The sequence below is a fragment of the Lithobates pipiens genome, unplaced genomic scaffold (genome assembly GCF_037356315.1).
Source record: "Lithobates pipiens isolate NorthernLeopardFrog02 unplaced genomic scaffold, aLitPip1_a1.2 Scaffold_18, whole genome shotgun sequence".
Classification (NCBI taxonomy): domain Eukaryota; kingdom Metazoa; phylum Chordata; class Amphibia; order Anura; family Ranidae; genus Lithobates; species Lithobates pipiens.
This window is the reverse complement of record NW_027507758.1, coordinates 232,756,592-232,771,965: the sequence shown is the minus strand read 5'-3', so window position 1 is coordinate 232,771,965 and position 15,374 is coordinate 232,756,592. Positions and strand designations below refer to the sequence as shown.

The following is a 15,374-nucleotide window of genomic DNA, read 5'->3' as shown; positions in this document are numbered from 1 at the left end:
TGTATTAGCACTTCACCATTATTAATGTACAGTATATATTTATATATGTAGCTTGGGGGCAATGTGGGGACACAGGGGGCACAATGACGGGGAATTCTACAGAGGAGGGGAGATCTCTGCAGCAGGATAAGGGGCACTGCAGGGATCTATGGGGCTTTGCAGGGAGGCAAGGTGGAGGATGGGTCTGTTTAAGCTGGCAGAGAGTATTGTGAATAGTGATGGCCGAACGGTTCGCCCGGCGGTCGTTTCGCGGCGAATTTCCGACTTTCGCCGTCCGCGGGTTCGAACGCCTTTTTCCGTCGTTCGCCCCGGCGGACTTACGTGTTTAATGTATACAAGAACTTTAACCTTTCGTGACACGTTTATCATGTGTTACAGGACAACCAATTGAGACATGACAGCTCATGGACACTTGGACATTCCCCCTAACCTATAAATACACCCGATCCGGTGGCCATTTTACATTCTTTCTTCTGTCACTGTAGGGAAAGGATCCTGTGTGGAGTAGGGACAGAGAAAACGCTAGCTATTTGGTACACAAAAGTTCTTTTCAGGACTGGTATAGGTGTTAGGTCAGCAGCCTGAGTTTCTTTTGTCAGTTTAGATAAAGGGACAGAGCGCTGTATGCTGCTATTTTAGGGACAGCTCAGCCAGATTAGTCTTTCTTCATCATCATCATCATCATCATCATTAGCTGTTACTATCAGGTCCACAAAAGAGCTGTTCCAGCTAATCGTTCCAGCCTACTCTTTTTTGCCAATTTGTATAGGGACAGGCAGGAAGCAGTGTGTCAGGCAGTGAGGATAATTTTAAAGACTTGCTGTTACTATTAGTTCCACAAAGGTTCTTTTCAGGACTGGTATCAGTGGTACGGTAATAGGCTTGTACACGTATAATATTCTTTCTTCCAAATATAGAAAGAATATTATACTTGACTGCTGCCCTTCTGCTGCAGTCTGCTAATCATTCACAACTCACTTGTTCCACAAAGCTCTTTATCAGGACTGGTAACTTGGTCTGTCTAGGGTGCTACGGTACATAGGCTTGGGTGCGGTACAGTCTGCTGTTCTGTAAGGACCGCTATCGGTCCACAATACATAGGGTTGCCGTGCACTACTGCTGACCGCTGCCCTATACTGCAGCAGTCCTTCATTGGTATAGGGACTGACGTACAGTCTGCTAATCACTAACACACAACCTGCTTGGTCCACAAAAGTTCTTATAAGGACTGGTAACTTGGTATAGGGTGCTACGGTACATAGGCCTGAGTGCGTTACAGTCTGCTGTTCTGTAAGGACCGCTATCGGTCCACAATACATAGGGTTGCCGTGCACTACTGCTGACCGCTGCCCTATACTGCAGCAGTCCTTCAGCGGTATAGGGACTGACGCACAGTCTGCTAAACACTAACACACAACCTGCTTGGTCCACAAAAGTTTTTATAAGGACTGGTAACTTGGTATAGGGTGCTACGGTACATAGGCCTGAGTGCAGTACAGTCTGCTGTTCTGTAAGGACCGCTATCGGTCCACAATACATAGGGTTGCCGTGCACTACTGCTGACCGCTGCCCTATACTGCAGCAGTCCTTCATTGGTATAGGGACTGACGTACAGTCTGCTAATCACTAACACACAACCTGCTTGGTCCACAAAAGTTCTTATAAGGACTGGTAACTTGGTATAGGGTGCTACGGTACATAGGCCTGAGTGCGTTACAGTCTGCTGTTCTGTAAGGACCGCTATCGGTCCACAATACATAGGGTTGCCGTGCACTACTGCTGACCGCTGCCCTATACTGCAGCAGTCCTTCATTGGTATAGGGACTGACGTACAGTCTGCTAATCACTAACACACAACCTGCTTGTTCCACAAAAGTTCTTATAAGGACTGGTAACTTGGTATAGGGTGCTACGGTACATAGGCCTGAGTGCGTTACAGTCTGCTGTTCTGTAAGGACCGCTATCGGTCCACAATACATAGGGTTGCCGTGCACTACTGCTGACCGCTGCCCTATACTGCAGCAGTCCTTCATTGGTATAGGGACTGACGTACAGTCTGCTAATCACTAACACACAACCTGCTTGGTCCACAAAAGTTCTTATAAGGACTGGTAACTTGGTATAGGGTGCTACGGTACATAGGCCTGAGTGCGTTACAGTCTGCTGTTCTGTAAGGACCGCTATCGGTCCACAATACATAGGGTTGCCGTGCACTACTGCTGACCGCTGCCCTATACTGCAGCAGTCCTTCAGCGGTATAGGGACTGACGCACAGTCTGCTAAACACTAACACACAACCTGCTTGGTCCACAAAAGTTTTTATAAGGACTGGTAACTTGGTATAGGGTGCTACGGTACATAGGCCTGAGTGCGTTACAGTCTGCTGTTCTGTAAGGACCGCTATCGGTCCACAATACATAGGGTTGCCGTGCACTACTGCTGACCGCTGCCCTATACTGCAGCAGTCCTTCATTGGTATAGGGACTGACGTACAGTCTGCTAATCACTAACACACAACCTGCTTGGTCCACAAAAGTTCTTATAAGGACTGGTAACTTGGTATAGGGTGCTACGGTACATAGGCCTGAGTGCGTTACAGTCTGCTGTTCTGTAAGGACCGCTATCGGTCCACAATACATAGGGTTGCCGTGCACTACTGCTGACCGCTGCCCTATACTGCAGCAGTCCTTCAGCGGTATAGGGACTGACGCACAGTCTGCTAAACACTAACACACAACCTGCTTGGTCCACAAAAGTTTTTATAAGGACTGGTAACTTGGTATAGGGTGCTACGGTACATAGGCCTGAGTGCAGTACAGTCTGCTGTTCTGTAAGGACCGCTATCGGTCCACAATACATAGGGTTGCCGTGCACTACTGCTGACCGCTGCCCTATACTGCAGCAGTCCTTCATTGGTATAGGGACTGACGTACAGTCTGCTAATCACTAACACACAACCTGCTTGTTCCACAAAAGTTCTTATAAGGACTGGTAACTTGGTATAGGGTGCTACGGTACATAGGCTTGAGTGCGGTACAGTCTGCTGTTCTGTAAGGACCGCTATCGGTCCACAATAGATAGGGTTGACGTGCACCACTGCTGACCGCTGCCCTATACTGCAGCAGTCCTTCAGCGGTATAGGGACTGACGCACAGTCTGCTAAACACTAACACACAACCTGCTTGGTCCACAAAAGTTTTTATAAGGACTGGTAACTTGGTATAGGGTGCTACGGTACATAGGCCTGAGTGCGTTACAGTCTGCTGTTCTGTAAGGACCGCTATCGGTCCACAATACATAGGGTTGCCGTGCACTACTGCTGACCGCTGCCCTATACTGCAGCAGTCCTTCATTGGTATAGGGACTGACGTACAGTCTGCTAATCACTAACACACAACCTGCTTGGTCCACAAAAGTTCTTATAAGGACTGGTAACTTGGTATAGGGTGCTACGGTACATAGGCCTGAGTGCGTTACAGTCTGCTGTTCTGTAAGGACCGCTATCGGTCCACAATACATAGGGTTGCCGTGCACTACTGCTGACCGCTGCCCTATACTGCAGCAGTCCTTCAGCGGTATAGGGACTGACGCACAGTCTGCTAAACACTAACACACAACCTGCTTGGTCCACAAAAGTTCTTATAAGGACTGGTAACTTGGTATAGGGTGCTACGGTACATAGGCTTGAGTGCGGTACAGTCTGCTGTTCTGTAAGGACCGCTATCGGTCCACAATAGATAGGGTTGACGTGCACCACTGCTGACCGCTGCCCTATACTGCAGCAGTCCTTCAGCGGTATAGGGACTGACGTACAGTCTGCTAAACACTAATACACAACCTGCTTGGTCCACAAAAGTTCTTATAAGGACTGGTAACTTGGTATAGGGTGCTACGGTACATAGGCTTGAGTGCGGTACAGTCTGCTGTTCTGTAAGGACCGCTATAGGTCCACAATAGATAGGGTTGACGTGCACCACTGCTGACCGCTCACCTATACTGCAGCAGTCCTTCAGCGGTATAGGGACTAAGAGTTTTGTCACAGGGTCATTTAAAAAATGACATGCAGAGGAAGAGGCAGGCCCTTCCGCAGGGGTGGTAGGGGTAGGGCAGGAGCAACAGGCTTGAGCCAAAGTGGGAAGTTGCAGAAGGTGCGTTCAATTACTTTAAAGGATGCACCAGACTTGGTTGAGTGGCTCGCTCAGCCTTACTCTTCTGCACCCTCCTCATCCTCTCGATCTGCACCCTCTTCTTCACTCTCTGCTATGTGCACCCCCAAAGACACTACCACCAACAACACGACCACCACCACCACCACCACATACCTTCCGCTTGAGTCACTGGAATTATTTTCCGATCCATATCAAGAGGACATTTCTGATGCGCAGCCACTCTTGGTATTGGATCAGGAAGAGGAGGTAGCAACAAGCGCTACTCAGCAGTCTGACGCCAGTACCCAGATCAGCCCAAGGAGGAGGTTGGTCCCCGGTGTTGCTGCCTACTCTACTTATAGCGGTGGGGAAGGTGACGTTGATGATGACGTGTCTAGTGATGTCACGTGGGTGCCCACAAGAGAGGAAGAGGAGGGGAGTTCAGAGGGAGATATGGACCAGCAGATAGGGAGGAGAAGCAGCAATGACTTACATTGCACAGCAGGGACAAAGCAGACTGCAAATGTATCAGGAGCGAGTCATCGACCATGTACGGTCACATCTGGCGCTCCCAGGACACCGGCACATGGCTCCGCAGTGTGGGCTTTTTTTAACGTGTCCGCTGCTGACAATAGCGTTGCCATCTGCAATCTTTGCAGTCAACGCGTTAGTCGCGGTAAGCCCAATACTCACCTAGGGACGACCGCCTTAAGAAGGCACATGAGCAGCCATCACCGAGCCCAGTGGGAGCAACGGAACACACAAAGCCACACTGCAGGCTCTCACCGTCCAGCCTCGTCTTCTACTTCTCCTTCTCCTCTCTCCTCACAATTGTCCTCCACTCCACCTTCCATCACGCCAAGCTCACATTTTTCTGCAAAAAGGCAGGCTTCCGTGGGCCTAATGTTTGAGCGTAAAAAAATGATGACGCCGGATAACCCTCTTGCCCAACGGTTGGCGGCTGGCTTGTCAGAACTCATAGCCCGCCAACTACTGCCATATAAACTGGTGGACTCGGAGGCCTTTCGCAAATTTGTGGCCATTGGAACACCACAATGGAAGGTCCCAGGAAGGAAGTATTTCTCAGAGAAGGGCATCCCAGAGCTATATGGCCATGTTCAGCGGCAAGTGAATGTATCTCTGGCACACAGTGTCGGTGCCAAGATACATCTGACCACAGACACGTGGTCTAGCAAACACGGGCAGGGAAGGTATATCAGTTTTACTGCCCACTGGGTGAACCTTCTGACGGCCGTCAAGCATGTAACCCGTGGCACCCGTGTAGATTTGGTTTTACCGCCACGGATTGCATGCAGGCCTGACTCTTCTTCTCCTCCTCCTACTCCATCCTCCTCCCTCTCCTCCTCAGCTGCCTCCTCCTTTTCCGCTGCTAGCGTCTCTTCCACTGCACCGCCCAAGCTCCCCAGAACCTATTCCACATGCCAGGTGAGACGTTGCCATGCCGTGCTGCGTCTGTTGTGCCTGGAAGCAAAGAGCCACACTGGCCCGGCACTCCTTTCAGCTTTGCGTTCACAGGCAGATGAGTGGCTAACACCGCTCAATTTGACAGTTGGTAAAGTGGTGTGTGACAACGGTGCCAATCTGCTTAGCGCATTGAAACAGGGCAAAATCACGCACGTGCCGTGCATGGCACACGTCTTAAACTTGGTCGTGCAGCGATTCCTTGTCAAATACCCTGGGGTCCAGGACATCTTGCGGCAGGCAAGGAAAATCTCGGCCCATTTCAGAAGATCTTACACGGCCATGGCTCGCCTTGCTGACATTCAGCGGCGACACCATCTGCCGGTCAGACGTCTTATTTGCGATTGCCCGACGCGATGGAACTCAACCTTCTATATGCTTGATAGGCTGCTCCAGCAGAAACGTGCAGTTAACGTCTACCTGTATGAACTCTGCGAAAGAAACGGTTCTGGGGAGCTGGGTTTTTTTTCACCGCGCCAGTGGCTGCTCATGCGCGACACATGCAGACTTCTGCGGCCATTTGAGGAGATCACCAAACTGGTCAGTCGCAGCCATGGCGCCATCAGTGACATGGTACCTTATGCCTTCTTTCTGGAGCGTGCATTGCGTCGTGTCATTGATCAGGCTGTGGAGGAGCAGGAGCGGGAAGATGAGGAAGTCGCAATGCTGGATGAATTCCCAGGGGGGGCTACTCTATCTGAGACAAGTCAACAACAGGAGTCTGATGAGGAGTCAGAGGAGGATGGTGCCGGGGCGGATGAGCAGGAGCAAGAAGAGCATGCTTTAAACCTTTCTGGGATCCCTGTTGTGCGAGGATGGGGAGAGGAGAATGAAGAGGACGACATTATCCTGGATGATGAGCAGGAGCCAGGCCACCACACCGCTTCCACTTTAGTGCAAATGGGGGCCTTCATGCTCCAGTGTTTTAATAGGGACCCCCGTATAAAAAGCATGAGGGTCAAGGACCAGTACTGGGTGGCAACGTACTTAGACCCCCGGTACAAACACAAAATGGCGGAAATGTTACCGCCGTCGCAGAGGGCTGTCAGAATGCAGCACTTCCAGGCCTTGCTTCGAGAAATGCTGCATTCTGCTTTTGCGTGCGCTGGCAGAGGAGCAATTCCCACTCCCAGAGAAGGATTTGCGGGTACCAATCCAACAGCGCCTGCAAGAAGAGGCCGGTTTGAAGATGTGTTGGTGACTTCGGATATGAGGTCATTCTTTCAGCCGACCCATCGACAGGTGTCATCCGGATCCAGCATCAGGGAACGCCTAGACCGTCAGGTGTCCGACTACATTGGGTTAACGGCCGATGTGGACGCTCTGAGGAGTGATGAACCCCTAGACTACTGGGTGGGCAGGCTTGACCTCTGGCCAGAGCTTGCCCAATTTGCAATCGAACTGTTGGCTTGCCCCTCATCCAGTGTCCTGTCCGAAAGGACGTTCAGCGCAGCAGGGGGGATTGTGACCGATAAGCGTACTCGCCTAGCTCACCACAGTGTTAACTACCTCACATTTCTAAAAATGAATGAGGCATGGATCTCGGAGGAATTCAACACATGTGATCAGTAGACCATGTATATGTCTATAAACAATTTTTGGAATCAAGCACACAGACCTTCTTAATTCATTTGGCTCACTTCCCTGACCCAAAAAAGCACACCGTACTATATGCCCCTACCCTCCTCTTTGAAGAGGTTGAGCGGTGTCATATTTCTACTGGGGCTGCTTATTATGAGGGGTTCCCACCATCCCTGTGCTGTGCTGACTTCCTCCTGGGTGTTCTTATTATGAGGGGCTCCCACCATCCCTGTGCTGTGCTGACTTCCTCCTGGGGGTTCTTATTATGAGGGGATCACACCATCCCTGTGCTGTGCTGACTTCCTCCTGGGGCTGCTTACGGTGCTGCTGTCAGCGCTGTATGTCACGGAGCTGCTGTCAGCGCTGTATGTCACGGAGCTGCTGTCAGCGCTGTATGTCACGGAGCTGCTGTCAGCGCTGTATGTCACGGAGCTGCTGTCAGCGCTGTATGTCACGGAGCTGCTGTCAGCGCTGTATGTCACGGAGCTGCTGTCAGCGCTGTATGTCACGGAGCTGCTGTCAGCGCTGTATGTCACGGAGCTGCTGTCAGCGCTGTATGTCACGGAGCTGCTGTCAGCGCTGTATGTCACGGAGCTGCTGTCAGCGCTGTATGTCACGGTGCTGCTGTCAGCGCTGTATGTCACGGAGCTGCTGTCAGCGCTGTATGTCACGGAGCTGCTGTCAGTGCTGTATGTCACGGAGCTGCTGTCAGCGCTGTATGTCACGGAGCTGCTGTCAGCGCTGTATGTCACGGAGCTGCTGTCAGCGCTGTATGTCACGGTGCTGCTGTCAGCGCTGTATGTCACGGAGCTGCTGTCAGCGCTGTATGTCACGGAGCTGCTGTCAGCGCTGTATGTCACGGAGCTGCTGTCAGCGCTGTATGTCACGGAGCTGCTGTCAGCGCTGTATGTCACGGAGCTGCTGTCAGCGCTGTATGTCACGGTGCTGATGTCAGTGCTCTGTATTACGGTGCTGCTGTCAGTGCTCTGTATCTCCTGCACCCTCTTGTTTGCCTACCCTGGTCCCTGACCTTCCCTCTCCTCCATTGCCTTCATTAGCTCCATAGTCCTGAATTGTCAGAACAATTTCCCAAATAAAAAAAAAATGCTTGTAGTTATCGATCCCAAATTCACCTCATACATGTATTATGCTATTGTCCAGGTGGTGGGACTACGTGCTACCCCCTAATAATTACCCCGTGGCCGCAAATTCGACCTAAAGGTTTGCGAAATTCGCCTCCCATTGAAGTCAATGGAGCCCGCGGCGAACGGTCGTTTTCGCGAACGTTTGTGTCCGTTCGCGTTTCGCGTTCGCGAAACGTCCCGTCGGAAGTTCGTCCATCACTAATTGTGAAGTGACAGGGGGCTCTGGAGGAAGCCTGGAAAGCACTATGAAGGGTTTGAGGTACTGCACTCTAGAAGGATTGTAGAGGAAAGTAGGGGGGAGATGAACTTGCATGGGACAGTGTGAACAGAGATTGCTTATGAGGGGGCTGGGGACCTGTGTTTGCCCTAATTAACCCTGTCTGTACTCTGCTGATTTCACTGTCAGTTGGAAACCAGATTTAAACACTCTGGGGGGTGATTTACTGAAGGAAAATCCACTTTGCACTGCAAGTGCACTTGGAAGTAAAGTCGCTGTAGATCTGAAGGGTACATGCAAGATAAAAAAAACACATTTTAGCTTGCACATGATTGGATAATAAAATCAGTAGAGCTTCCCCTCATTTCATATCTACCCCTCAGATGGAGAGTGACTGCACTTCCAAGTTTACTTTCAGTGCAAAGTGGTTTGCCTTTATTAAAAAATTACCTTGGCTTCTTGCATTGGGGGTTATTTATGAAAGCCACTTTGCACTGCAAGTGTACCTGGAAGTGCAGTCGCTTTAAAGCTAAGGGGTAGAGCTAAAATGAGGGGAGGCTCTGCTGATTTTATCATCCAATCATGTGCAAGCTAGAATGCTGTTTTTTATTTATCTTATATTCACCGACCGACACAGATCCTCTCTGTAACAAATGGGTTGTTAGCCTTATCACTAGGAGAATACTAGGCAAAGTTGTAACACAACACTTCACCCTGCAAAGCAGCATCAGTTTTATTTTGCCTAGTAAAGGAGAAGGACCTAGGAACCCTGCAGGCCCATCAGTCCATGCTCTTTTACGCAGAAGCTTGGGTTTTTGTGCAAGATGATTGATCCTGTGATCTACTATCAACAGCTGGCTGGGTGACAGACTGGATACCCTTATCCTTGTAGTCTCCCCAGTCCGGCCATCGAGCGTGTGCAGGTCGCAGCTACGGCTCGGCAGGCCACGACATACCTCAGCTCCAGAGGTGGTCGTGAGCTTTTATGCTCCAGGGCGTACATATCACCAGGCTACTGATGTCTGCGTCACAGTATGCCGAGGCCAGAAGCTACCCTGTACTGATCAGGTGTAGATCTACAATGGAATGTCTCCCAGCTCTTCAGGACTGGTAAGTACAGCTCTCCCTGCCCCGGCAGGGTTGAGCAGCTGGGCATTTCCTGGAAGGTCGATTCAGGGGTCCTTCACCACCCTCTTTTCTCTCCCCTGTCCCTATCTTCCCTCCCCTCCCCCTCATGGGGGGGATGCTGCATGTGGCACTGAGCGTTGTGTGTGTGCAAGATCCCTGAAGGCTCTCACCTGGGATAGGGGATTGGCTGGCTGGTGGTGCCTGGATCCTGTGTGTTAAGCTCCCGGGGGTGCCTGTGAGGGTCTGGCTGTGTTTTCGGTGCAGCGCTGTGTCTCTGTCACATTTCTGTCTCTGTCCCTCATGGAAGCTGGCCGGCGGCCATTTTAGGTGTGGGCAAGGGCAGCATGTCTTCTGGGCTTTCCTATTCAGGACACTAGTGGCCATTTTCTAGAAGCCTGAGCTCATTTCAGTGCTCTCCAGCAGCAGCTACATGTGCTCTCAGTTTCCTGTCTTTTCTACTGGACGGCCGTTTTATGTAGTCTGAGCATGTTTTTCAGATCGTTTAGCGATCTTTCTGACAGACTGCCACCGGCACAGTTTTGGTTCCTCTGCACCTGGGAGCACTAGGGGTCTACAGGCAGTGCTGTGAACAGCGCAGAACTCCTCAGGGTGGTGAGTCCGGCGGGTTAGAGCCCCTCAGTCAGCGGCAGCAAGGAGGGTGGGACTGTCACTGTCCTAAGTCCCCTTCAGGTGGCAGACAGGGTAGGGTCAGTATGGCTTCAGAAACTGGTGTTTCTTCCCCTGAAATCCAGGCAATTGCAACCGGGTCACCTACGGACTGCGCAGTTCCCATGGACACCCTGACCGGCGGTCCTCAATTAGTTAGTTGCAAAGATGGAGGCGGTGCGTGGGAAGAAAGGTGCTAAAAAGCGTCCCCTGCCCCCCCCCCCCCCCCCGGTCCTCTGGGGAGAGCTCTGACGCAGACTCGGGTCCTGCTGAGGCTGATGACCCTTGCTCTGTCTTGTCAGATGACGCTGACCAGGACCGTTCGGATAGTGAGGATGACTCCCCGCCCGGGTGCGACAAAGCGCTTGTTGGAGCACTTATCACAGCTGTGCGTGATACCCTGAAGATTCAGGAGCCAGCGAATCCCTCTGCGGATGTACCGGTGCCTTTTGGGTCCCGCAAGCCAGCGCGTTCACCTAAGGTGTTCCCGTATCTGACTTATTTTGATAAGTTCATTTACAAGGAATGGGGCTGCCCGCAACGGATCTTTTCGGTCCCCAAATACATGGCGGTGCGTTATCCCTTTGAGGAAAGCCTTCTCAAAAAGTGGTCGGCTCCTCCGGTCGTGGACCCTCCAGTATCCAGATTAAATAAAGTAACCACAATCCCGGTTGAGGGGACTCCTGCATTCAAGGATCCCACAGACAGGAAGGCCGAGGCAGTGGCTCGTTCCTTGTTTATGGTTGTGGGGTCAGCCGTGCGACCTGTACTGGCATCCGCACTTGTGTCGCAGACACTAACTGAGCGGGCAAAACTTTTGCACCACGAATTGGGAGAGCAACAGGCTTCCTCTGTCTGCGTGGAACTAGCAGACCAATTAGTGCAAGGCCTTAAGTACGTTTGTGGCGCGGCCCTGGATACTCTTCCTCTGTTATCCAGGGCTTCAGTGTGAGCTGTGGTGCTGAGGCACCTGATTTGGCTAAAATGCTGGTCTGCTAACCAGGCATCCAAAAAAAGCCCTGACGGATCTTTCCTTCCTTGGCAACCGGCTCTTTGTAGCCTCGTTAGATGACATTATTAAAAATGCTACCGGTGGTAAGAGTACCCTACTCCCACAGGCCAGGAAGGCCAAGGAGCCACGCCGTAGGCAAGGGCCCTCCTTTTCTGCTCACAAACGGCTTTTTCGTCTGCCGGGAGCTTTGACAAAACGTCCCCAGCCCGACAGGATGCCCATGGACAGTCAAAAACGTCCCTGGAATCGCAAGCCTAACAAGCCTGCGAATAAAAGTGCTACCGCATGAAGGTTTGCCCCCGCCCATGCCTCGGGTGGGGAGGTCGTCTTCGGGAGTTTGCAGCCCGGTGGTCCTCCCGGTTATCTGACCAATGGGTCTGAGATCTGATTTCCACAGGCTACAAGATAGAGTTTCTCTCTTGGCCACCAAATAGATTATTCCCCTCCAGCATACCCATATCCCAGACTCACCGGGGGGGGCCCTCTTGGGGGCGGTAAGGGATTTGCTGTATCACAGGGTGATTGTACCGGTTCCGGACTCGGAACGCTTCCAGGGATTCTACTCAAATCTGTTTGTGGTTCCCAAGAAGGAAGGGGTACGTCCGATCTTGGACTTAAAAGCCCTCAATCACTTTGTGAAAGTGCAGAGGTTCAGAATGGAATGGTTCCACACCAGAGTTCTGCAGAAGGATATTTTGACAAAATGGGACAAATCTCAGTTGTCCCTGGATCGACAGATCCAGGTGAGCCAGTCAGAGACTCACTGATTTGGTGGTTGAGATCCCCGGTGATTCAGTCAGGAAAATTGTTCCTTCCTCTAAAATGGACAGTGATCACAATAGACGCCAGTCTATCCGGCTGGGGTGGAGTGATGGGGGTTCAGTCGGCTCAGGGCTTCTGAGTCGAAGGAAGAATCAGAGTTGCTGATCAACCTTCTCAAATTGAGAGCGCTGTGCCTCTACACATGGTCGAAGAGACTTCGAGGGTGTCCAATCAGGATACAGTCAGACAACACCGCGGCATACGTCAATCACCAAGGGGGAACAAGAAGCTCAGCCGCTGCACGGGAGGTCGCTCACATACTTAGGTGGGCAGAGCGACACATACCGACCCTGTCGGCCATTTACATCCCGGGAGTGGAGAACTGGCAAGCGGACTATCTGAGTCGACAGATGCTAGACCCAGGAGAATGGGCATTGCATCCGGAGACATTCAGGTTGCTGTGCCTCAGGTGGGGCACACCAGAAGTGGACCTGCTGGCCTCCCGTCTCAATTGGAAGGTGCCAAAATTTGTGTCCAGGACAAGAGATCCGTGGGCCGACGCGTCAGACGCGCTGGTGGCTCCGTGGGGTCAGTATCAGCTGATCTATGCCTTTCCTCCACTGAAACTGTTGCCACATCTGCTTTGCAGAGTGGAAACCGAGGGGATTCCAGTGATACTGGTTGTCCCAGATTGGCCTCAGAGTCCTTGGTACACAGATCTGGGGCGTCTGGTAGCAGACGCTCCCTGGCGACTGCCGTTGTGAGAGGACCTTCTGTCTCAAGGTCCGATTCTCCATCCTGCTTTACCATTGCTGGCTTTAACGGCATGGCTATTGAGAGCCAGGTGTTGAGGAATCGCGGTCTGTCAGACTTGGTGATTCCAACTATGTTGAGAGCACGGAAATCTTCTTCTCGAAAGATATACCATCGTACCTGGAAAGCCTACATCTCCATGTGTGAGGAGAAAGGAAGGCATCCGCGCTCCTTTTCCATATCAAGGATCCTGCTGTTTCTCCAGCAAGGAGTAGACCAGAGATTGGCATTAAGCACCATCAAAGGGCAAATCTCAGCATTAGCTGTCTTTTTTCAATGACCCCTGGCATCGCACTCCTTAGTGAGTACCTTCATTCAGGGGGTACAACATGTAGTCCCTCCGGTGCGTCCACCGTTACCCCCTTGGGATTTGAACCTGGTGTTGTCGGTGCTTCAAAAACCACCGTTTGAAAACATCAGGGAGATTCCCCTCTTGACCCTTTCCCAGAAAGTGGTTTTTCTAGTGGCCGTCACATCAGCCAGGAGGGTTTCGGAACTGGTGGCCTTGTCCTGCAAGTCGCCCTATCTGGTTATCCACAGGGATAAGGTGGTGTTGCGTCCGCAACCGTCTTTTTTACCGAAAGTGGTCTCGGCTTTTCATATCAAGGAGGACATTGTATTAAATCAAAAAGTAAATATAACCTGACGACTTCACTTTGTCAAATCAATATTACCTTGTGGCGCTAAATAAATTTAAACACTACTATTGATTGATTCAACACTGCAAACAAGGCGGAAGTGTGTGTGTTTGTAACACAAGGAACAGGACTGGAGAGAGAGTGTCATTGGGAACCTGGCTGTAGGGTACCATACAGCTGACGGAGGGGTGAGAGATATCATTGACACTGCTAACTGTGACCAGTATCCACTGTGACCACCAATGCCTTAGGTCGCGTACACACGGGCGGACTATCCGTCCAACTAAGTCCGTCAGACAATCCGACAGACAGTCCGTCCTACTTTTGAATGAACGGACTTGACCACACACGATGAACAGACAGACCGCTGAAAGCTTGCGCGATGACGTGTACAGCACGTATGACGGGACTAGAAATACGACGTCCAATACACTGCAATGCAACCTTCGGCCGTGTAAATCCTTTCTGAGCATGCGCCATACTTAGTCCGGCGAACTAGCCTACTCACGAGCGGACTGTCCGCTGAAACCAAGTTTGGACGGACAATATTACGGAAATTCCGAAAGACTTAGTCCGCCAGACTGTCCGCTGAAAAAGTCAGCTGAAGCCCACACACGAGCGGATTGTCCGCCGAAACACGTTTCAGCGGACCAAGTCCGTCAGACAGTCCGCCCGTGTGTACGTGGCCTTAGAATGAAGTTTTGCTGTTGTGAAGGATTGCAGTGACTTTGAAGTGCTTGTTTTTTACATGTGAGTGCATTACTGAGTGGCTTTTAAAGTGTGCTATTAAAGATATTTTATAATATTGCACTATGGGAGGCCTCTGTTTTTCTCTTTGAGGAATTTTGGGAAATAACCTTACTGGAATCTGAAAAGAGGAATTATTATTCGCTGAATGCTGTGTGCCGGACATCTATGATCCTCAATTGAGTGATTTAAAACGCCTGTTGAGCCTGGTGCGAGAGTGCCAGGCGTTATAGTTGGTCAGTGCTCCATCTAAAGGGGGTCACTGTTGGTGTGGTGAAGGTTTTTCATCGTTTGGGGACACTGATAAGAAACCACACAGGAGAAGGACTTGCTGATCTTCTATATATCACTATTAGCGCCTCTTTTTGGACACTTCTATTGAGGACTTGCTCTTTTGTTTTTTATTTTAAAACACATATTAAGTTGTGGTTTACACATTTGCATTTTTGCTGTTCAATGTATCGTGTTTCTCACTAGCATTTCAAAGGAAAAGGATATATATATATGCATTTGGATTTGATACACAATTTTTTTGCACATATATCCATTGGGTGAATTAGGGTGACTTGATATTTAAGTTGTATGTATATTCTCACACATATATATTTTTAGGTGACTAGAATAAGGGCTGGAGAGCCCCTTTTATATACTATAAGTATACACTTTTTGGAAGGGTATACAGGGGTTTTTTTTTTTTTTTTTTTTTTTTTTTACATTTATTTAGCGCCACAAGGTAATATTGATTTGACAAAGTGAAGTCGTCAGGTTATATTCACTTTTTTATTTATCCAGTGACATATATATAAGTGGCAGCTGGGGGAGGTAGGGTGCTGGCGCAGTGTTGACACACGTAGGTGGCGGTATTTGAGGTGTGTATTGGTTAGGACATTGTATTACCGTCTCTGTGTCCTAAGCCGAAGAACCCCAAGTCTCTTGACTTGGTTAGGGCTCTGAAGGTGTATCTGTCTGCCACGGCTCCCTTTCTGAAGTCAGACTCACTGTTTGTTTTGGTGGTTGGTCCAAAGAAAGGCATGG

General features: G+C 50.5%; 1 protein-coding gene across 1 annotated transcript in view; it reads right to left on the bottom strand.

The window, feature by feature from the left end:
- LOC143986696 (plasminogen-like) overlaps positions 1-15,374 on the bottom strand; it is a 174,111-nt gene that overhangs the window by 123,214 nt on the left and 35,523 nt on the right. The window lies entirely within an intron of this gene.